This window comes from Amblyomma mixtum, chromosome 3, assembly GCF_055824585.1.
Source record: "Amblyomma mixtum isolate Tamu chromosome 3, ASM5582458v1, whole genome shotgun sequence".
NCBI classification, from domain to species: Eukaryota; Metazoa; Arthropoda; class Arachnida; order Ixodida; family Ixodidae; genus Amblyomma; species Amblyomma mixtum.
In genome coordinates this window covers 98,669,829-98,691,845 of record NC_143014.1, presented here as the reverse complement: position 1 = coordinate 98,691,845, position 22,017 = coordinate 98,669,829, and the positions used below count along the sequence as shown (strand labels likewise).

The following is a 22,017-nucleotide window of genomic DNA, read 5'->3' as shown; positions in this document are numbered from 1 at the left end:
TATAGTAACACAAATACAAAATCATAAAACGAGCAATACATGAAATGCCGCGTTCTTAGAATGCAGCGGTATTCAGAGCGATGCAAAAAAATGAAGTGAAGACTGCATCAATTTAGTAATACCGCAGCAATGAATTCACGAAGTAATGAGGTGGCAGCTCTGTAACCGGATTAAGAGAGAGAAAAGGAAACAGAGCAAGTGGTACCTGAATGCTCTAAAGCACAGGTGGTGAAAAGGCTACACCGCAGGTAGTAAGCAATATAAATTACCACACTGAGGGCACTTTACAGCTCATGGCGCAAGTTTTGCTAAATACGATTGAAATACAGCGAAGCGGCGTGAGATCGCGGAGACGCAACCTTGCTTCTTGCCTGGTTCTATCTTCGAGCGGATTTTCAGTGGCTATAAGAAGCAGAAAAAGCGAATTCTTCCAGCATAGCACAACCGTTAAGAACATTGGAAGTTCAAATACAGCTCGACAGGAGGCGGGGTGTTCTGCGTCGCCCCCGTCTAAGCAGCATCGGGTTTTTACGAGTCGCGCCGGAGGAGCAGCACGGTCGAAGTACTCCTCAGTAGGAAAACGGAATTGGGGCAAATTCCATTAAATTTGTACGGCGCCGTACGAATGAGATTAGCGCTAAAGCCAACGAACACTTTACGCGTGTGTTTCCTCGATGACAATGCCCCCAGCAGCGGGAGCAGGCAGCCGGCCACCGCGAGCGGCGAAAAGGGCGGACGCCGCTCCCGCCAATTGTCCAAACCCAACGGGAAAAACAACGACGCGACACAGGGAGAGAGAGAGCCACACGTGAAAGGGGGGGACAAGCTAAGAGACAAGCAAGGACGACGGAAAGGAGAAGGGGCCGAAGGCGAGTGCTTTCGAAATATCGACGGACTCAACTCGCTACACACACCGGAAATGTCCCGGGACACGCCGTAGACACGCGCCGAAATTCTGTACACTGTTCAGCTCGCAGGCGGCCTAAAATTACTCGGCCGGCGCTTTTTCTGCTGCCCAGGGCGCCCCCCACTTCACTCTACTTATGCCGGCGATACCGAGCGATCCGCTTGGGCGACGACGCGACAGCGCAGAGGGGGAAAAAGCGCGCGCTGGGACAGCGAGCAAACAAGGCGGAGTGAGTGCGTCCTGTTGTGCCACCGCGCGCTCGGCCCTCGCAACGTCAAAAGTGCTCGCACAACTTGGCCCCGACAGCCGGGCGCTGCTCAGAGGACAAAGCAGCAGAGGGACGGCGGCCCGACGATTAAAGGCAAAAAACACGCCACGGCGTTAAAAAAAAAAAAAAAAAAAAGCTAGAACACCACTTCGGGGCGCCCGACACTTGCTGGAGACGCAAACTTTGTTCTCGCCAGTTTTTATTTTTGGCGTATTCTCCGTACGCTGTCGAGAGAAAATGTTTCCTTTCGGCACCCGTGAACAGTATATGAGCCCTCTCAGTGCTTCCATAAACAGATGTCGCAGCCAAAAAGACAAGGGAAAAAAAAAAAACGAAAACACTCGCCACAGAATGCGCAATGCAATTGTCGCAAAGTCTTCGAAAGCTCCGTCGGCGGCGGCTCCGGTGACATGCGCAACTGGGAAAGCGCTCAAGACGCCATCGCAGCGGACTTTAGCGCGAGAGCCCGATCCGAGAGCCAGGAAGTGATAACGCGCTTCCGAGCTCTTCCGAGAACATGGACCCAACTTCCGCCACTCGGTGGGCGGCGAATGCAAGGTCAACGCTCGCGAAGCTGAACTTCCAGCCTGCGCTTTCCAAGCCACAGTGCGAATATAGGAACTTTACGATGGGCTAGTCGGCGTCGCTCCACATAACTTGCAAAGCGCTACGCGAACAAGGGCATACAGGAAACACGAAAGACCTCTCCGCATGTGGTCCCTGTCCTGGACTGTGTGGCGCATATGGGAGGTAATAGTCGCTCGCGTCCACGCAGGTGCTCCTTCGCCCGATAGTGAAGACTTTCGCACGCACCGTCAAAGAGCATTAAGAAAAGCGGCGAATCAGCACGGCAGCGCGAATCGACTGGAAAAGGCGTTCAGTCACCTTCTTCAAAAGGAAAAACGCATCTCACGGTTCCTCGGACAGGTCCGTTCGAATCGGGTCCGCCTCGCAAGATTCCAATTCTGGCGCAAGCTGCGCAATTAGGCTTTGAATATTTATCAGGCAATTAAGAATCCGATATTGGCTGCGACCGCACCCGCGACACTGTCGAGAGGACGGCAGGGCCCTGCGCATGGGGTCGCGAATTGATTTTGCGGAACCGCCCGCAGGCAGACGGCGGCACCACGGCTTCCCTCCTGGCCACAATGAAAAGGCCTCCGATCGAAGACGCGTTTGAGGCCGCAATCTGCCGCTTCCGTCAGCCCGGCAATCCTCGATAAGCTCAACAGAACCGACGAGACGCCGCCACCGCGCTCCTTCAATCAGCCGAAGCTCCCAGGTTGGGAGAGCGTGCGACGACAGAAGGCGCTAGAGAGGTCATCCAGCCGGCCGACATCGCTTCGATTATTCAACCTCCGCCCCACCACATTACGTCCTTATAGCCTGGACCTCTAAGCGCATCCTTCACACCACTGCCTCGAATATCTGCAAGCAATAAGTGCTTCTGTCCTCAACGCTTTCCATCACCACAGCCCGCCTTCCGGGACAGCGGAGATACCATAGCCCTGCCCACCTCAACCTCAAAATGCGTTCGCAAAAAAAGTGCTGCGGGAGGCTGCGCGCTCGAGACCACTGCAACATTTCTCTGCGCGCACAAAAGGGCACGTCGTTCACACTGCCACAATTTATAGACGAACATAAGCACTAACAACAATGCACAACAAATTACAGTGCAACCTACTTTGACACACATGATAGATGCCCATGCAATCTAGACAGGTTTCAACAAGTAAAGCTGAGCTGTCCACTGATAACACAAGGAAAGGGAGATTGTTGCGGTCCGCACCGCAACAACCAGACTTTCACGCAGCCAGTTCGCGCTACTGGCGCACATACGATTATTTCCCTTTAATCAAATCAATTATTCAGGGTAACGAAAAAAATGCCAATTACGGGGTTTAAGTTTAACGTCCACAACCGACATATGGACTGCTATGAAAACATCGTAGTGGAGGACTCCGGATTGATTTAGACCACCCTCGACTTATCTATCGTCCTCCGACATAACGCACAGCGCACGGATGTTTTTGAATTTCGCCTCCTCCATGGTAATGCAGCCGCCGCAGCCGGGATCGAACCCGCGACCTTCGAATCAGCAGCCGAAAGCCAAAGCCACTGAACCACCCCGGCAGGTATTGACGCTAACGAATCACGGCAGTTACTGATCATCGAGTAAAGGAAAAGAAAAGGCCGCCGTTACAGAATACTGATGTCGTGCCACAATGCAAAAAACGACTAATATTTTCGAATTCGCCCCTTCGCTCAAAAGTTCCGAAGGGCAGTGCTGAAAACAATGCCTACAGTACACCGTTTGCCCACGGTGCCCAACGGTGTTGTGCATGCACGACGCTGCGCTGCTCAGCGGGTGCGTTCAAACGGCTGGGGACAGCCAACAACAACAGGCGTAAACCATTTCAGGTGCCACTGGCCATTTCCGTGGAACCAAACAGAAAATGCCTCGTAAATTCTCATAATCACCCTCTTCGCCAAACTGGCTGACCCGGGTTATAACGAGGGCGTGCCGGACTATGAGGTGTAATGAGTATTCGCGAATAGAGCCATTAAAATAGAAGTGCGATTATACTGTCCATATACTTTCTACGTGAGAAGGGGCGAGAAAGAGCTGTTTCGTGGCGCAAGCTAATCCTTCACTCCGAAAACAATTCAACTGCCTTTGGGAGATTTAAAAGCAAACGGCAAGTGAGCTTACGGTTTGCAACGAGTATTACTGTCAGGCGTGGCTTCCCGTGTCCATAGAGTGGATGCTAGCGGAGGCTTCTGTTCACTCAGCACTTGCTCTCTGGTGAGGCCGAATTGTCTCGCAGAATACACCTCTTCTTTCAATTCTTCACTCACGACTTTAAAAAAAAGGAGGCCGAAGCGCGACAGTCGCGTTCCGTTAATTCGTCCTCTTTTTCCTTCAGACTGAACGTGCGGGATGGCTCCCGATATGGTAAAAAAAAAAAAAGCTGACTTTTGGGCATCCTTTGTTGTCCTGCAATCCATTGTTTTTTTCCTTTAGTAAAATAAAAGCAATCGAGGAAACACTGCTACGAAGACGACAAAAACGCAACGACGCTTCCACAAAAACGCAGTTAGTCGCAAATTCATGTACGCACCAGTTAAGGCAGCTAGATGCCTAGTGCCGAAAAGCATACCGTTGAGTACTACCAAGGCGCTTTGTACACATTTGCGAGCGTGTACAAATTGCGGTGGTGAAAGATTACTGCTCGTTCTTAATCGCCACTGGAATTCGTAGAATGGGCATTGTGCGGATTTTGCAATCAAATACCAAAACTGCACTAGACGCCAAAAACCTACAATAAAATGGAAAAATCAGCCTTCACGGCAGCGTCGATGCACGTGTAGCTAAGCTCGCAATTTTGTGAAATATTATTTGCCGAGTTGGCTACATAACGTAAAATGCACCGCAGTCACAATATGAGTGTTTCTTGATGGGTACGCGACAAAGAAATCAGGGTTGCGGACAGCAAGTTCTCACAAAATGCAGCGACTTTGCAATGCACATAGTGTTAACGAGCTAAGAAAATTAAGGCGACACATCCAGGGAAGGACTTTCACAATCGGTCAACGAGAAGTGTGCGCGCCCAATGCATCGGACAGAGATATTACGAAACGTGGCGGCGTGTCGTTTAGCACAAGCACCAGCTGGGCTGCATAGCGCATACGCCCACCGCATCCAAGTTCTGCTGCTGTCTCCGTCCTCGCGCTGATGGCATCCCCGAACAACACAGTAACACTTCGCTGCTCTCAGACGCATTCCTGTATACGGTTTACCGAGTGTCACATCATTTAAAGAGTAGGTCGGCATCTGACAGCCGACGACCGTGAACCCCGTTATCACCGTCCGCTTGGCTGCAAAACAGAAGTCGTATTACTATTATACGACCCCACGCGAAAAACGCCCCGGGCAGTAGACTGCGGGCCAAATTATCGGCCGAAAGCGGCACAGCGAGACCAAAGTCAGCCGCGACGCGCTGAGCTCACTCACTCACCGAAACGAAGAGCAGAGACCTCAGGGCAGACGACGTGGCGGCGAGAAAGGAGGGCCCCGCAGAATATGGCTGCCAGCGAAGCGGCTCATCTTGGAAGCGCTCTGCTCAGCCGGCACGGCACCTGCGAGAAACCGCCGAGCGTTTTACTCTGCTGTCGCCAGCGAGCACTGCACAGACGTGGGCGCGGCCGGCGGGCGCCAACCGGCGAAATTCGTCGCAAACACACCGAGGTTGCGCACTTGCGAACTGCAAACGGGCGACCACGCAGCAACCAGGGGGAACTCGCACGTTTTCGAGGCACGCGAATAGAAACTTGGCAGCAAACAAGATGCGATGCCAAAGGCTACACGGCAAGTTACGTCGCCGGTATAGGTTGGTTGCACCGCCCAGTGATGCAAAAAGGCGATAGACATGGCAGTAAGTATACGCGCGTGCAGGAGCACTGTACACCTGCATTCACTATATCGTGTACTCTTACTACCGAGCGCCTACCTGTTGTAGTAAGAGTATGCGCACTGCACAGGATGTAAAGTCTTCGTCAAAAGTTTGTAGCCCACCGAGACCGCGGCCGGATCCAGAGCGCTGCCGAGTGGCAACGCTGTTACCTGCTGCACTTGCGGGTACCCAAGTAGCGCCTGGCGAGGGTCAAGGGCCCTCTCGCTTCAGTGAGACCTATCAGAAACACAACGAGTACGAGAGGGACATGCATCTTCGCCTGGTGCAACCTCGGCACCACTAGTATACGCTGCAGTAAAGGTGACTTTTGACTTAGAACATCCTATGCGGCACGCGTATTCTTTCTTACTACGAGAGTTACATGCACGGTAGTAAGAATACGCTACATAATGAATGCCCGAGAAAGACTACGTACTACAAGCGAAAAAATAGGCGTCGTTGACAGGGCAATGCGTAATGTTATCTCTAGTTCATTTAAAAAAAGGAGAGTACACGCACGTGCGAAAGCAGGGGACACTTGAGCTCCGCCTTAAGGGCTGTAGTGGGTTAATGCCCATGTATGCTGAATTGGTAATTCCTACTTATACGATTCACACATGGCGGCGAGTCCTCATATACCACTACTACCAGCGCAGTGGCGCAGCGGTTAAGCGATGCTCCACTGCACTGGCAGGTGGCTGTTACCATCACAGCCACCGGTGGGGATTGTGCGACCCGTGTTGCTCTTCCCGAGCAACCTCTCGCGACCAATCATTGATTTAACGACCACCTGCCTCCTAATGGGTACAGCTGGCGCGACGCTCATCCGAACTTACCCGAGCTTATCCGAGTAAATCGGGAGCGAGAAACTTGCTCGGGGTTGGACAAAACAGTGCACAAAACACTGCACACTCTTGCTCGGGTTGGTACGTCTGGAATAGCGCTTTCGCACTAAAACTTGTCCAGGAGACGCACGTTCCTTTTAATAATACTTCTTCGATCGCACACAACTATATCGGTAGCCAGTATGACCAATCCACAAGCTACCACGAAGAGAAAGGCGCAGTAATAAACATCGCCACAACAGGGCGCATACGTTGAGATCTTCCGGCCGCACTAAATTGCCAAGGCGAGCAAGGGCGCTTCAAGACGGTCAACATGCGAGCTGGAAAGCCCGACTCTGCACCTGTACGAGTAAGAACATGCATATAGAGCTGGCATACAAATCAGCATGAGAGAGAACACTCAAAGCAGGAAATTTCCCATCCTCGTCAAAACGATAGCTCGCAAAGGATCGCTCTGGCCACATTAAAACGCCAGAAAATGAGGAGAAAAGGGCGACCAAAAAAGGTGACAGACCTAGGAGTTAACAAATGCGTCCCGGCGGAGCACACCAGAGGAACTGTTCGGAAAGCTGTTCATCGCAGACGTGTAATCGGAGATGACGCGCCGTGCAATCAGAGCCGCATAGGCAGCGGGCCGTACAATCCGAGCATCCCAAAACGCAGCAGCGGGGCACAGAAAGAAAGGGGAAACAACTGGAAAGCGAAGAAAGAGCCAGAAAGAGTAACGAGACGAACGCTGCAGCGGCAGGAGAGACACCCTCCTCTTCCGCGCAGAGCGCGCGCCGGGGACAAACTTCTGGCGGCCTGTAATTAATGCGCGGCTGGCAATCAGCGGAGGAGCGCCGACAAAAGGGACGGACGCATCGGGTGACAGCCGAGCGCGGAAATGCGCGGTCAGGTGCAGGGGCGGCGCAGCGAGCGGTTTGCGCGGCTGCTCGCAAAAAGGGATCGGCGCGCAGACCGCGCGGCAAGGAGCGACACAGCCACGCTGCGCCGCACGCGCGTGCGGGCGCGTCGATCGCCCCGTGCTGCGAGAGGCATGCACCGCGCTCGCTGACCGCGGCGGAAGTCTTTGCTTCCTACCGGCGGCGAAGCGAAAGAGGAAAACAGAGAAATAATAAAGCGACAAAAACAGCACAAGGGTTTTAATTAATAGACATGCTACGTACGAGAACTATACCCTGGGCAGAGACACGCCGCAAGTGGAGGATTTCCAGCTGATTATGACCACGTGCGGTTCTTTAAAACTGCGACACACAGGCGTTCGTTCATTCATTCATTCATTCATTCATTCATTCATTCATTCATTCATTCATTCATTCATTCATTCATTCGTTCGTTTTTCATTTCGCCCGGAAGGGATCGACGCCGAGCACGCTAAGCAGTAGAAACCAGCACTAATTGCCGTTCTCCAGCCACTACCTGAGCAGAACTTGCAAAATCAGAATTAATTTACGCCTATATATAAAAGGAATTGGCATTACAGAACGTCCTGACCAGCACCTTAGTGAAAAATCCAGCCACATTAGCGCGAATGAAGGAGAAATAGTAACGACAGCGCCAATGCAGAAGCTTAGGCAGCATAGCGAAATGAACGAGTTGGATACTGCGCGGTGAACACAAAAACAGCTCGAAGGACTGGACAGCAAAGAGCGCACGTCTGCCTTTCGCGCTGTGCTTGGTGTTCACCACCCGTGAACTCTGAATGGGAAACTATAGATGCACAGAGGATCACAGTCCCCTTTAGACGCGAGCGAAACCGGGCTACGAGAAACTGCAGCATTCCGTCCAGGAATCAAGCGTTTCCGACTTGTTTTGTTCGTTTCTCGTCCAACCAGCTTCGAGCGTCTCACTTCGCCGTAGTCGCAGTTGCCGGGGCGCCAGCACCATGCATCTCGGCTGGACGCCACTGCACTGAAGTGACAGCAGAAGGAAGACGCTATAACAAACGACCCACTTGGTCAGCCTACTGCCCGTTTATGATTTTAGAAGTCTGTTCAACGACTCATGTGTAGGTGTTCCTGTGCTTTCTTTTCTTTCTAGCATCCACGGCAATCACAACAAAAACCGAAGAAAGGAAAACCGTTCCACAAAAAAAAGAAAGAATAGGAAAGAGAAAGAAAGAATAGGAAAGAGAAAGAAAGAATAGGAAAGAAAGAAAGAAAGAAAGAAAGAAAGAAAGAAAGAAAGAAAGAAAGAAAGAAAGAAAGAAAGAAAGAAAGAAAGAAAGAAAGAAAGAAAGAAAGAAAGAAAGAAAGAAAGAAAGAAAGAAAGAAAGAAAGAAAGAAAGAAAGAAAGAAAGAAAGAAAGGAAGCCTGGAACGAAGTCCGGGCTCTCGCGCAACCGTTTTCAGAAACATGAAATACCGCTACACCAAGCGACTGGCAGATACTAAAAAAGACCACCGACACTCCACTGATTGCCGGGGTCATTAGGCAGAAGACACAAAAATAAACTCCCCTGGTCGAGTGGGCTTTTGTTAACGAACGCCTTGCACTGCGTGCTTCCACCCGGCTTGCCAGAGCTATTCGAGCACTACCACGGGGGCGCACAGGGCACGCACAATGGCTGCAGCGGCTACACCCGTGAACACCCGCAGTCTAGCTTTCAAAAATGGCCACAGCTGGAACATAACAAGGAACATAAAAAAAATAATAACGTGCCCGGAACAGCTACGAGACACCTTAGTCTCTACAAAGCACAGGATAAGTCTCCAATGAAAGCACTGTCCCATCTCAAGGGAATCCACTTTGAAACATGATGAAAATCATTAACAAGCAGTGTGTTTCGTTTTCACTGAAATGTCAGATGTCCTACAAATTTCGCACAACGCAACGGACATTTCTGCAGGTAAATCATCTAAGACGCGGCGATGAGTCGGAACAATTACTGCTGGCTCGAACTAACGCTGCCTCGCTCAAACGACGACCACTCATCACCTGGCCGCAGTCTTTGCCAAGTTCACACCTGTACTTTTGTTAACCCCCGCACGAGGGCCATGTTATTAATTACAACCCCAACAACGACGCGAAGCTAAAAAAATTAAGTGCGGAGTTTGGTTTCGAGTGTAGCTCGAGAATTTCACAATTTTCCTGTAGCATACAGCAACGGCAAATATCGCCTGAGTTGTAAAAACATTCATCTAGAGCGTTTCGACCACCAGCGACAAGTTTAGAAAACCAGACCGCTTCCTAGAAGTTGCAGAAAGAAAAAAGGAAGACGCGTGAGGAGGGAGGTGCTCTTAAATTATTACGAAGAGGTCTGGCTAATCCAGCAGCTCCTTTTCTGCTGTAATCAACCTTTTGTAAATCTCCCACTTCCCTCTACAAGTTCACTCAAGCCATCTTACTATCCACTTCGAAAACCACCACGTAGTCTCCCCTCCTCTCTCATAACCCGCACTATACAGAGAGAGAGAGAGAGAGAGAGAGAGAGAGAGAGAGAGAGAGAGAGAGCAGAGGTCTATAAAAACTCTCCGCGCTTCGTTTTTGAGCTGACCTTAAATGTTTGCCGTCAAATCATTGGCATAAAACAGCCTTTGCCAACGTTAAGTCCCGGCCCCGCTGCGACATTTCCTCATTGCGTGAAATTACTGCATGTGTAAAGTCCGCCTCATGTAATAACCCAGATCAGGACCTTTAAGGTATAAATAAATAAAACATAGGCACGCCGGGCTGCTGCCCTCCATTTTTCTTGAAGCTCCAAAAGAAAACGACTGCCAAATAAAGTGCAAACTTTAAGAATAAGAATACCCTTAAGAATACCCGCACCTCAGCAAACTTAAGAATACCCGCACCTCAGCATGACGCCAATGTCAGATAATCAACAGTATCGCTTTCTTGTTTGCGACAGAAACATACAGTAGCGTCACTCGCGCTGCAACGAACATGAATAAAAGGCTGACAAAATTGACAAAGTACGGCAGCAGTGGATAATATTTGAAATAACGGACAATGAAGATGAGATTGCAAAGCATGACGGCTAAGGCTATTCGACGCTGCCAAGGAAAATGATCACAGACTGAAACGCAAGATATAGCCAATGTATATGCATACGTCTGCCGTGCAGAGGAGCCAGTTAAGGCGCGGAAATTGCCGGTATGACATACACTTCGCAACGATTTACTCAAACTTGTCATACTTTTACCCCGAAAACAAAAAAAAAAAATCAGTCCAGATATTACGAATACAGTTTTCGCAAGGGCCTCACCTGTCAGCCCTCGCAACAAACTCGACGGCATTGACGCAATTCCGCTAAAAGGCTCGGCCGCGCCAGTGGCCCGGAAAGACAGCGAGGAAAAGGCGCCTTCACCGCTGAAGGCGCAGCCAAAAAATGATACGCGCACGCCGAATTCAAACACAATGAAAAGCGCACGGTCCGCCAATGGGTAAAAATGACGCGGAACGCCGGTAGGAAGATGCCGCCTACGCGCTTTCGCGCTAGCGATTGTGATTAGAATAGTCAAAGACAGTTGTACGCGTTTGCGCGCTTAATATACGCAGGCTCCCTTTTCCACGAGCTCCACATATTTTATTCGGCATTCCACATACTGCATTCCTATCCCACGCCGTATTCCAAGTGTTCAATTACGTGTATTTCCATATTTTGTTAAATAATTGCAAAAGTGCCTCGCCACGGCACCTTCGGAGAGGTGGACCAGCATTTCGCAATGTACTTCATCAGGGCCGGGTACTGTCTGTTTACCAGCCGAAAGTACTTTATGGATTACTTGAAGTGCAATTAAGTTAGTATAAGGCTCGTTTGAACTACCGCTTATCTGATGTCCGTTTTTCAGCTGTGTTTTTGTACAGTAAAAATGACTGTGTAGTGCGACGAACTAGAGACTAGAGAAATGCTCCCCTAGAATGTCTGCGCCTGTTCATCAATACTTGCTTGTGTACGAGGGACTGTGAGAAAAGGAATCGTGAATGGGGAGAAGCTGTCATTTAGTTTATATACAGTTTATATAGTTTACATATAGTTCAATGTATCGGATACACAGTTTTGCCATGAAGCGCTCCGACGGATATGCCTTGTTTTGGCGCTTGCCGTTTTTAATTTCTTTTTTAGGTCTTCATGTGTTTGGCATCCAAGGAAAATTTCCCATGCTTTATTTTGTTTCTCTTTTGCTTCTAGCATTCATTCTCCAGCTACTCTCTTTCCTCTGTCATCTTTACATCCCCTCATCCCTTTTCCCCGTGCAGGGTAGCAAAACGGTTTATACTTCCGGTTAACTTCCCTGCCTTTCCTTCTCCTCCTCCTCATTTGCTTCTTTAAATTCTTGTGAATACAAACCTCATAATTTTGTCGCACCCCTCCGGAGCAGTAAGGAATAGTTAGGCGCGCAGCAGTAATAGGCTTTGAGTGCTTCACTAAGTTCGTCGACATCGATACCATCCGAAAAATTTTTCACAAGACTGGATTTTTCTCGAAACAGTTTTCAGTCGGTAAAGTGCAACTTTCAACGGCGAAGTCTGCTCGGGATGACTGACGGTGAGGATGATAGGCTGATAATGACAGGCAAATGATGATTTCCGCGTGAGCTATCCCATACATCACGCGCGCAATGTCTCGGGAGTGACCCACTTTTTTTTTTTTTCATAAGGAAAGGAGCAACTGCAACACCTAGGACCTTAAAGCATATAAGCGATCATACGTCCAGCCTTAACAAAAAAAAATATTTGTAACCCTTAACAACAAAACCAAACTGTTCAAGAGACTTTAGCGCGCGTTTTTAACGCTACACCAACAACAACAAAAAACAGTGCGCGACACTTCTACTAGAAAAGGCAGATCTACAACTTCTCATAACCAGCTGATTAAAATTTCGCAATAATTCGCAAACTAAATTACCTCTCAGAAATCACCCTTATGCTTTTACACCTACAACTCGCCAATTAGTGATCTTAAACATTAATTTCTCGTGAACAAATTTACTGGGGAGAATAGTATCAAACCGGGAGTTTTTCACGTTGCTATGTTGCATCTCTCTAACGAAATGCGTTCTTAATTTCTTCCTTTACAGAAACGTGGAATAGTGTTCATCTAACATAACTGCTGCTGGTGCGTTTGTGAGCCACGTTTTGTTCCGCCAACTTCGTACACAGCGCGCGAGGGATCACTGAAAATAAAACGCAAAGATAATTAAAAGTGCCAGTTCTTGGTCGCAACCTGTAAAGTGCGAGCACTGCTGCACTCTTGTAGTCGGCGAGACGAATCCTATGTTCAGCTCAGCTGTCCAGCGTTCGCTCCCAACCACCTGAAAATGCGGCCTGCCCCTAAGTTGTGAGGGCATGAGAAGCCTGTCGCCCTCAGGTGACAGATGAATAACGCGCGGCGTCCTAACTCGGAGGTCCCTCGACTCCAACAAAGCGGGACAGTCGTCGGACAGAAATGAGCGCCGAGATAGCGCCAACTTCCAGACGCCGCTTGGCGACAGCCACCGCGGTCCAATCGCGCGCCGATTACGGGCGCGCACGCAAGAAGGACAGGGCGCCCAAAGCGCGCGGTCAGTGGAACGGCGGCTCGCATTAGCGGCGCGTATGCAGAGAGCACCTGCCGCGGCGCCCACCTTCTCGACTCCGGACGGCCGCGCGATGCCATCAGCCGCGCCCGAGAAGCCACGCGAGCGAGAGAGCTGCCCCGCCGAGCTGCTCGGAATCTGCAAGTCGTGAATCGTCCCACTAGACTTGCAAATACAACGGCGTGGCATTTGCAAGTCCTGCGAGCCAGACGCACGGCGCTTCCGAACAAACACCCGCCCCCGCCGCGGAACAAAAGAACCGGGAGAGCATGGCAGTGCACATCTCGAGGTCGCGCAAATAAGCCGGCCGGCTCCCTTTTCACGATCTCATTTTAAACGGAGCCGCGCCGCCACTCGGGTGAAGCGTCGCCGCAGAGCGAGCTATGTGCCGCATGCACCACGAAGCGTCCTCGGCGGAGGAGGCCTCAGCCGAAGCGGCGCAACATCCGCCCCGCCGCGCGAGCCAGCAGTTGCCGGTAAATGCAGCCAGCTGATTTACTCAATTCAGCGACGGGTAAACACAGAGTTCGTTCCCTCCTGATTCGCTTCGCCCATTTCGCCGCTAGGCAGAGCGCCCAGCCGGCATGATGCTTCATTTTTAAATCCTAGCCCCAACGCACGCAGCAAGGCGTTAAGGACTTCCGTCCCACACTTCTGTATGCCCCATTAAAACAGAACTTTAAACGGAGAAGTAGAACTAAATCACTCTGATGTATGATTATATATAAACTATGTAATGACGTTTCGGCCGCAAGACCAAAATTCGTTTGTTTTTTCCGACGAACGCCGGTCCCGCGGCCGAAACGTCATGAAATTGTTCTAAGCTACAAACGTTTTCATATATTTTTGCGTATATTTCTAACCGAGCCCAAGCAAGTTTCTCTCTCTCTCTCTCTCTCTCTATATATATATATATATATATATATATATATATATATATATATATATATATATATATATATATATATATATATATATATAGCCTGCCATGACAAAGGGAATACCATTCCCGAAACTGTTGGCAAAATAAACCTTAAAAGAACAGTCGCGTTTGTCGTAATGCTGTACCTAACATAGTAAATGGGGCCATTGGAACCCCTAATTATATATATATATATATATATATATATATATATATATATATATATATATATAATGCCCGAAAAAAGGACCACGTAGGAGATACGTTGCTGCAAAAAACTGCATCGGTACTTTCTTAACCCCCTCTACAACTTAAGTTAAGGCCCGTGACCCTAAAGTGAATAACAGTAAATTTGCATAATTAATCTGAGCTAATTAGCTTATTAAGCAGAATTTAAAAAATACTCTGAGAAGCGCCACACGACGAGACACAATATCTCGTTAGTTTCTCCCAGCTCCGGTGCGCCACTCTGTTTTCTTGGTTCAAGTTACGTAAACACCCTGTGCGTGTGTGTGTGTATGCATATATATATACGGGGTGTTAAGGCTTTCTGCAATTTTTTAAAATAAGCTATTTGAATTAGATGCGCGCTTTTTCTGGCATAGCATTGTCAGTGGTGTAGTACATCATAATGCAGCTAATACGTGCTAACTAGCAGGCTTGTTAACCAATATTTAATAGTTAACTTTTAAACTATTACCGTTGGGCTCCTTAATTATTGAGAGGCATGTAGCCCACCGTAAGTAATACCCATATAAGTTTTTAGAATTTCGAAAACGCGATATTATCCTCGGCGCTGTGGCCCAACAAATTTCGCCTACATCGCGCCAAAATACATGCGGTTTGAGAAGCTTGCAGGCAAAGCAACCTCTCCAGTGAACCTAACTCGTCTAGATAGCCAAAATTTGTTGGGCCACAGCGCCGAGGATAATCGCGTTCTCGAAATTCTAAAAACGGATATGGGTATTACTTACGGTGGGCTACGTGCCTCTCAATAATTAAGGAGCCCAACGGTAATAGTTTAAAAGTTAACTATTAAATATTGGTTAACAAGCCTGCTAGTTAGCACGTCTTAGCTGCATTATGATGTACTACACCACTGACAATGCTATGCCAGAAAAAGCGCGCATCTAATTCAAATAGCTTATTTTTAAAAATTGCAGAAAGTCTTAGGTGAAACACCCTGTATACATACACACACACTCGAAAAAAGCTGGCCCTCCAGCCGAAACGTCGTGAATTATACGCTGTTATGTTTTTCAATTTCTGGTGAATTTACCTTATATATAAACGGATAGAGCATACTCTACCCGTTTCTCGCTCGCCTGTTCTGTGCCAACCACTATAAAAGGAAAAACAGCAGCAATGACAAATCGCCCTTGAAAAAGACCGGTCCTCCGATCGAAACGTCGAGTCAAATAAAAATGACAAATGTGCATGGAATCCAGCCTTCGTAAGAATGGGAGCCAGGTTCCCTCAGCACCTCTTCACTACGTCCTTTCCACTGGAGCCTTTCGGCATCGCTCAGAACAACGGAGCGTTGTCGAAGGAGGCGGGATATCAGTTGGCGTGAAGAATTGGGCTGTAGGCCTCAGGCTTCGCTTTTGTTTATGTTTCCCCAGGTTCTTATTTGCTCCTGACGCTTTCAGTTCTCATCATAGGTCTGAAACAGCGACCGCCTTCCCTGAGCTCATTGCTAAGCACTCTCTGGTATGAAACGTTGTACTCGAAATGTAGGAGTGTCTTGTGGCGCTGCGATACCTAACCGCTGGTTGGTTTTGGTTTATGGGGTTTAACGTCCCAAAGCGACTGAGGCTATGAGAGACGCCGTAGTGAAGGGCTCCGGAAATTTCGACCACCTGGGGTTCTTTAACGTGCACTGACATCGCACAGTACACGGGCCTCTAGAATTTCTCCTCCAAAGAAATTCCAGCCGCCGCTGCCGGGATCGAACCCGCGTCTTTCGGGTCAGCAGCCGAGCACCATAGCCACTGAGCCACCGCGGCGGCCCTAACCGCTGGATGATGAGCCCAAATTGTTATAGAAACTCAGGTCTCCGGCATTTAGCTCGAGATCTTGGATCTCTTTCGCTAGGATGCAGCAGATATATGAAGCACATATCCATTTCATCTAAACTTCATTCGGTTATCTCAAAGTATTTTATTCAGACAACGCAGTTACGGTTGCCTAGGGGAAACTGTGCTTCCCTCCATTACTGGTGTGCTACCACTTTCATTACTTTAGGTTTCTATTGCACGCATACCATGGTTTGCGAAGCGTTTTCGTAATTTACTTCCTTTTCCGCTGCTGCATGGGCGTTAAGTCAAGCGTGCGTTGTGCGTGACGTAAAGACCCTGACCGCTTCCTACTTTGGATATGGGACGAGGAACGGGTCTAATTGCTGCCTGTTCTACATGCGCAGACTTTTGCAATTTTTCCACGCGTAATCCGAAACTAACCCCTTTTTCTTCAGCACCTTGCTGCAGGCAACCTTTTTCTTTGCTTCTGTTCTTGTTCCCTTCGGTGATCCTATCAATAATGGAATCAGGACTGCTGAGCCTGATCTTGCAGCCTGTTCACCCAGAGCGCAGGCTGCTTCGTGCTCCCATGCGTGCTCCTTCGTAGCAAGAGCGAAGGCGCGCACGCTTCGCAATTCCGACAGGGCTTTCATCGCGTGTATTATTGATGCGTCGAAGCTAAGCGTAAAGTTTTAAACGCCCTAAAGAGAAACTAAGCTGACAGTAAGCTTAGCCAGCGAGGCTTTTCTTGCCCAAGCTTTGGTTCGTTTATTTGCCGCATTTTTTGGTGGCGCAAGCTTCTGGTTTCAACTCAACGCCGGATGAAAACTGTCAAGGATTTTTTTTTTCTTTATGCTTATCAATACGCAACTTCAGCGGCGTTAACGAAAGCAGCAAATTCTTAGCACGCGTCATGAGGAGAGCTACCGCAACACACGGCCACATACACTACAATACAGTAGAATGTTTATTTCCCATAAACGACGTACAGCGAAGTATGGGCGGAGTCACGAATTTTCTCCCTCTCTGCTCTATCGTTGTTGTTGATGTTGTTCTCCTTGATGTTGATGCGGAGTCGTAGAGGGCGGGTCTCGTGAGTGACCCGGGGGACGTACTTTGCGACTGGTGGGTTTAGACAGGTGTGCAGGTCTTCGGATGGTGAGGCACTTGGAAGGCTTTCTTCAAGAAATTATTTATTACACATGTATATACAACTTATTTACATATGCCGAATGATTTCGGCCTCTCCACTTTAACTAAATATAAAACCTCAAAACTTCCACGACTCCGGACCACCGCTGGCCACCACACGGCCAACCCGTCCGGCCGCCGCTCAACTAACTCGCGTCTCCAACTCTACGCTTTCGGCCCCGGGACCACCACCGGCCACACACGACCGATCTGTCCGGCTGCCACACACCCAACCTCGGCGCTCTCCTTCGCGCGCACCCAGCTCGTCACATTCGCGCCAAAAACTCCCTCCTCCGCCAATAAACAATCCTCCCGCCAAAACTTACTTTTTAGCCAATCGACGACTTTCCCGCCGTCGTTTAGAAGTAAGAGGTCACAAGGCAAAAGACAAGTAAACAATATAAAACACACGCATCGCTGTAAGCAGCCATGGCTAACTAGAAGCTATTACAACAAAAGGAAACAAACACAATTCAAAACACACGCTCCACTGTTAGCCGCTCTGGCCAGCTAGCAAGAACGAAAACAAGAACAGCCCCAGCCGTCCTGTCGTCGTCTCGGGTTTCGGACCGACTTCCTAGAAGAAACCATTCCCCACTCGCTGGGGCCGAGAAGCGCGACCCTCGCACGCTACGCCGTTTTAAGTCCTTCTCCTTTTGTCTGCGCATTCCCCTGCTCCCTTTCGGCGACACTCCTCACACTTTACCACGACGCACGCTAGCTGCGGCGTGACACCTCCCCCCCTTTTTCTCAATTCTTTCCCCCGACCTTTTTTTTTTTTCTTCGCCAGTTCCGAACAAGGCATGCTTCTCCTTTAGGCTGCCTCAAGCCGCCGCCTCTCTCTCTAGTGCGAGAAAGCACTAAAGCTTCCCCCCGAGATACACTCCGAGATACACTCCGAAAACGAATACAGGCATGCAAGTACATGAAAACAAGGTGCACTTCTGCACAACGCACCATACGCCACAAGATTACATGTTTGAAGTGAAGGTTCATGATACAAAAATCATGCATGCAAATAAAAAGGAAATCAACCACAACAACACTCCACACAGGTGAGCCTCGAACATCGCTGCTCTCATGCTCCGTGCTCAGGGGTTCCTTTTTTCTTTTCTCATGTTAGGTTTGAATGCGGGAAAGCGCGTCCGCAAGCACGTTGTGGCCCCCCTTGATATGCTGGACTGTGATGTTGTACTTCTGTAGCGACAACGCCCACCTCGTGAGCCGTGCACTGCTCGATGCCGCAGTGGCCACATACTGCAGAGGGTTGTGATCCGTCCTGACATGCACCTCCGCTCCCAGTACCCATGTGCTCACCTGATCCAATGCCCATACCACAGCGAACGCTTCTTTTTCAATCGTCGACCACTTAACTTGAGATTCGCTCAACTTTTTGCTCAAGAATGCAATTGGGTATTCTGTTCCGTCTGCATTCTGCGCCAGACATGCTCCGATTGCCTCCTGGGACGCGTCGGTTGATAGAATAAAAGGCTTGGACATGTCTGGTGGGCACAGAACAGCTAGAGTTGCCAGCGCACTCTTCACCTCTTGGAATGCTTGCTCTTGTTCACTCTGCCAGCTGATCGGGCCGTTTCGACGACCCTTCGTTAAGTTTGTGAGGGGCAGCACTACCCGCGAATACTCTTTTATGTAGTTGCGGTAATAGTTCATTACCCCTAGTACGCTTCTGAGTTCCGCCTTTGTTCGTGGTGGCTGCATTGCCTCTATTGCTCGAACCCTCTCAGGATCGGGACAATGCGTTCCAGAACCGACTATGTGCCCCAGGTACTTTACGCTCCCCTGTGCAAATTTGCATTTTTCGGCATTTACCTTCAGCCCCACAGATCTGAGTGTCTCCAACACCGCATCGAGATGTTGGGCATGTTCGCTCATGTTTTCAGAAAAAACTGCGATGTCATCAATGTAAGCGCACGCATACGCTCTATGCTCACAGAGAATTTCATTCATAATCCGCTGGAAAGTGGCCGCGGAATTTCTTAGTCCATACGGCATCACTGTCCAGGCGTACTGTCCACTGTCGGTCGCGAATGCGGTTAATCTTTGGCTCTGCTCGTCTAGCGGAATTTGCCAGTACCCGCGTGTCAAATCCAGAATTGTTATGCAGCATGCCTTTGCCACAGTCGCCAGGAGGTCGTCTACCTTTTTCATCGGAAAGGCGTCTACCTCTGTAATGGAGTTGAGGAATCTGTAATCAACGCAGAGCCTCACACTCCCGTCGCTTTTCGCCACACACACCACAGGGTGGGCGTAAGGGGATTCGGTGGGATAGATCATTCCCTCTGCCACTAGCTCCTGTACTTGTCTCTCAACCTCGACTCTCATCTTTAGCGGGACCCTGTACTGGTGACGAGGAGCAGGACGTGCGTTGGCCATTATGCGGATCGTGTGCTTACCTGCCCTACTTTTCCCCGGCTTTCCCGAAAAAACGTCACTGTGCCGACGGACAACTTCCTGGATGTGAGAGTCTTTTACCTCTGCTTCGCTCATGCGAACAGATACTACCGGGACTTCCTCCACCTTTCCGAACTCTTCATCCTCAAATACGACCCCGACTGTCCTTACCCCGACCGTAAACGGTTTCAAATTATTTGCATGTATCCACTTTCGGGATCCATCCTCCATCTGCACCACGTAGCTATCCTTCCGCTTCCTCTCCACTACCTTTACCGGCCCCCTCCAGGCGTACTGCCCCTTAGACGTATCCTCATTCCTGACTAGAACGAGATCGTCACAATTAAAATTCTTCGGCCGTGCTCTCAGATTGTACCGTGTCGCATATGCTCTTTGGTTATCGGCAGCATTTTGCCCCACCACCTCCGACATGGCAGCCAGCCGCTGACGTAGTTCCAGTAAATACTTTTCTGCCGACTCATTCAGTGTAATCGGAAGGGTCCAGTTTCCGGTCCAAGACTTCTCTAATATTGCTAATGGCCCTGTAGGCGTGCGCCCATAAAGGAGCTCAAATGGCGACACTCCGGTCGTTTCATTGGGCACTTCGCGATATGCCCACAAAAGGCACGGGACCAGTCGGTCCCACCCCCGTCCATGTTCTCCAATCACATGCCGCAGCATTCTTTTGAATGTCCCATTCCATCTTTCAACAAGACCATTGCTTTCCGGATGACCAGGGGTTGAAAATCTAGGCGATGCCCCGAGACGGGCCAACAGTTCTTGGGTTACCTTTGCCGTAAAGTTTGTCCCCTGGTCCGAGCAGACCATTTCCGGCACCCCAACCCTAGAGAATATTTCCACCAGGGCGTCGCACACTGCTCGGGCTGTCAACGATTTCAAACAGACTACCTCTGGCCATCGAGAGCATACGTCCATTAAACAAAGAGCATACTTGTGGCCTTTTGACGACGGGGGTTCTATTGGACCTACACAGTCCATAACAATCACCTGAAATGGGCTTGCTGGTCTTGTCAGGGGTGCTATCGGTACTCTGTCCGACTTCCTTTGTATAGCATTCTTTTGACACTGTGGACATGCCTGACAATACCTTAGAATCTCGGTGTTCATGTTCGGCCAAAAGAATGAATTCTTTATGCGCTGCCTTGTTTTCTTTGCCGCAAGATGCCCACCAACTTCTCTGTCATGGGCTACCTGTAACACCGCCTGCCTCTTGCATTTCGGCAGAATCAGCTGTTTCACCATCCTCCCGTTTATCTTATCTGAATGATATAGCAGGCCGTTGGTTACCTGCATACCATGGGTGCCTGCCTTCGCCTGTTGCCATGAAGTCTTTAAGCTTTCATCATCCAGCTGTAGTGCCCTAAAGTTCAATGCCGTTGCTTCTCCCAGCTGTTCGTTTTCATTTGGCTGTGCGACAACCGCCGCCACAGTAGCGCGTGGGTTCCCTAAATTACAGTGGTCCTCGATCTGTTCATTTTCTTTCTGCTTGACCAGTTCATTATAGTCGCTCACTGATAACAAACAATTAATTTCATTCGCCAATTCCTCTGTCAATGCGCACAAGATGGCAACATGTGAGCCCCTCCGATCAATTCTTAGTGGCACATACGCCAGCTCAGCCTCAATCTGATGTCCGAAGGCACCCTTCAATGCGATTTTGCCTCGTGGATCTACCCTTTCCTGCGGCAGCAGTGACCTCCTGACCACTGTGATGTCCGCGCCCGAATCCACTCGTGCCAAGATTATTGATTCCCCCGAACAGAGGGAGACATCGCCCACCTTATGCGTCTCCGTCAACTGAGTGCTGGCTTTTGGCTCCAGATTCTGGCACAGAATTTCAGCGCTGTGAGGGGTTACTTCTATCACTCTGGCTGTAATCTTCCTGACCTCCGTCTCTTGGCATTCTCGGGCCATATGCCCTAAACGGCCACAGCGGTAACAGAGGGGTGACGCTGGGTTCTTTCCCCTATCCTGCTCCCATTCCCTGCCGGCAGAATGCCCCTCTTTAGCAACATTGCGGACACCCATATCTCTGTTTCCGATCTTTACCTCAGTTTCCCGACACTCCCTAGACATATGACCTAGTCGGCCACACCGGTAACACTGGCGTGTCATCGTATGTGCTCTAAATGGCGCGTACTTCACCTCCATGGGTTCTCCCCCACGAAGTTGCGACGCCCCGGCCTCCCCCTCTTTCCTACATCCTTCGCCGCGGGCCATACTCATGCACGCAACGCCAGCCCCAAATGCTTTCCCTCGGCTGCTCTCCACCGCCTCGACTACTTCTGTAAGTCCGTCGATTTTAAGCCAATTTTTGTTTTCTTGAAGAGCTATCTGTCGGAGCGCGTCGTTAGACAAGACCTCTTTCATTTTATCGACCACTACCAGCTCCATCAGCTCCTCAGTTTCGGTCACTTTTCTGCTGCTGATATAATAAGAGTAATAACTGCGTAGTC

The 22,017-nt window shown here is 49.6% G+C and overlaps 1 protein-coding gene across 4 annotated transcripts in view; it reads right to left on the bottom strand.

Annotated features, from left to right (window-relative positions):
* The window catches only part of MYPT-75D (Myosin phosphatase targeting subunit 75D), a 219,043-nt gene that overhangs the window by 76,190 nt on the left and 120,836 nt on the right, over positions 1–22,017 (bottom strand). For 3 of the 4 annotated variants that reach the window (XM_089580355.1, XM_089580356.1, XM_089580357.1), the window contains one exon: positions 5,195–5,315. The exons of the other annotated variant lie outside the window; for it this stretch is intronic. The gene's annotated coding sequence lies outside the window, so the exon portion shown is untranslated. The remainder of the gene's footprint in view (positions 1–5,194; positions 5,316–22,017) is intronic. 4 annotated transcript variants of the gene reach the window in all.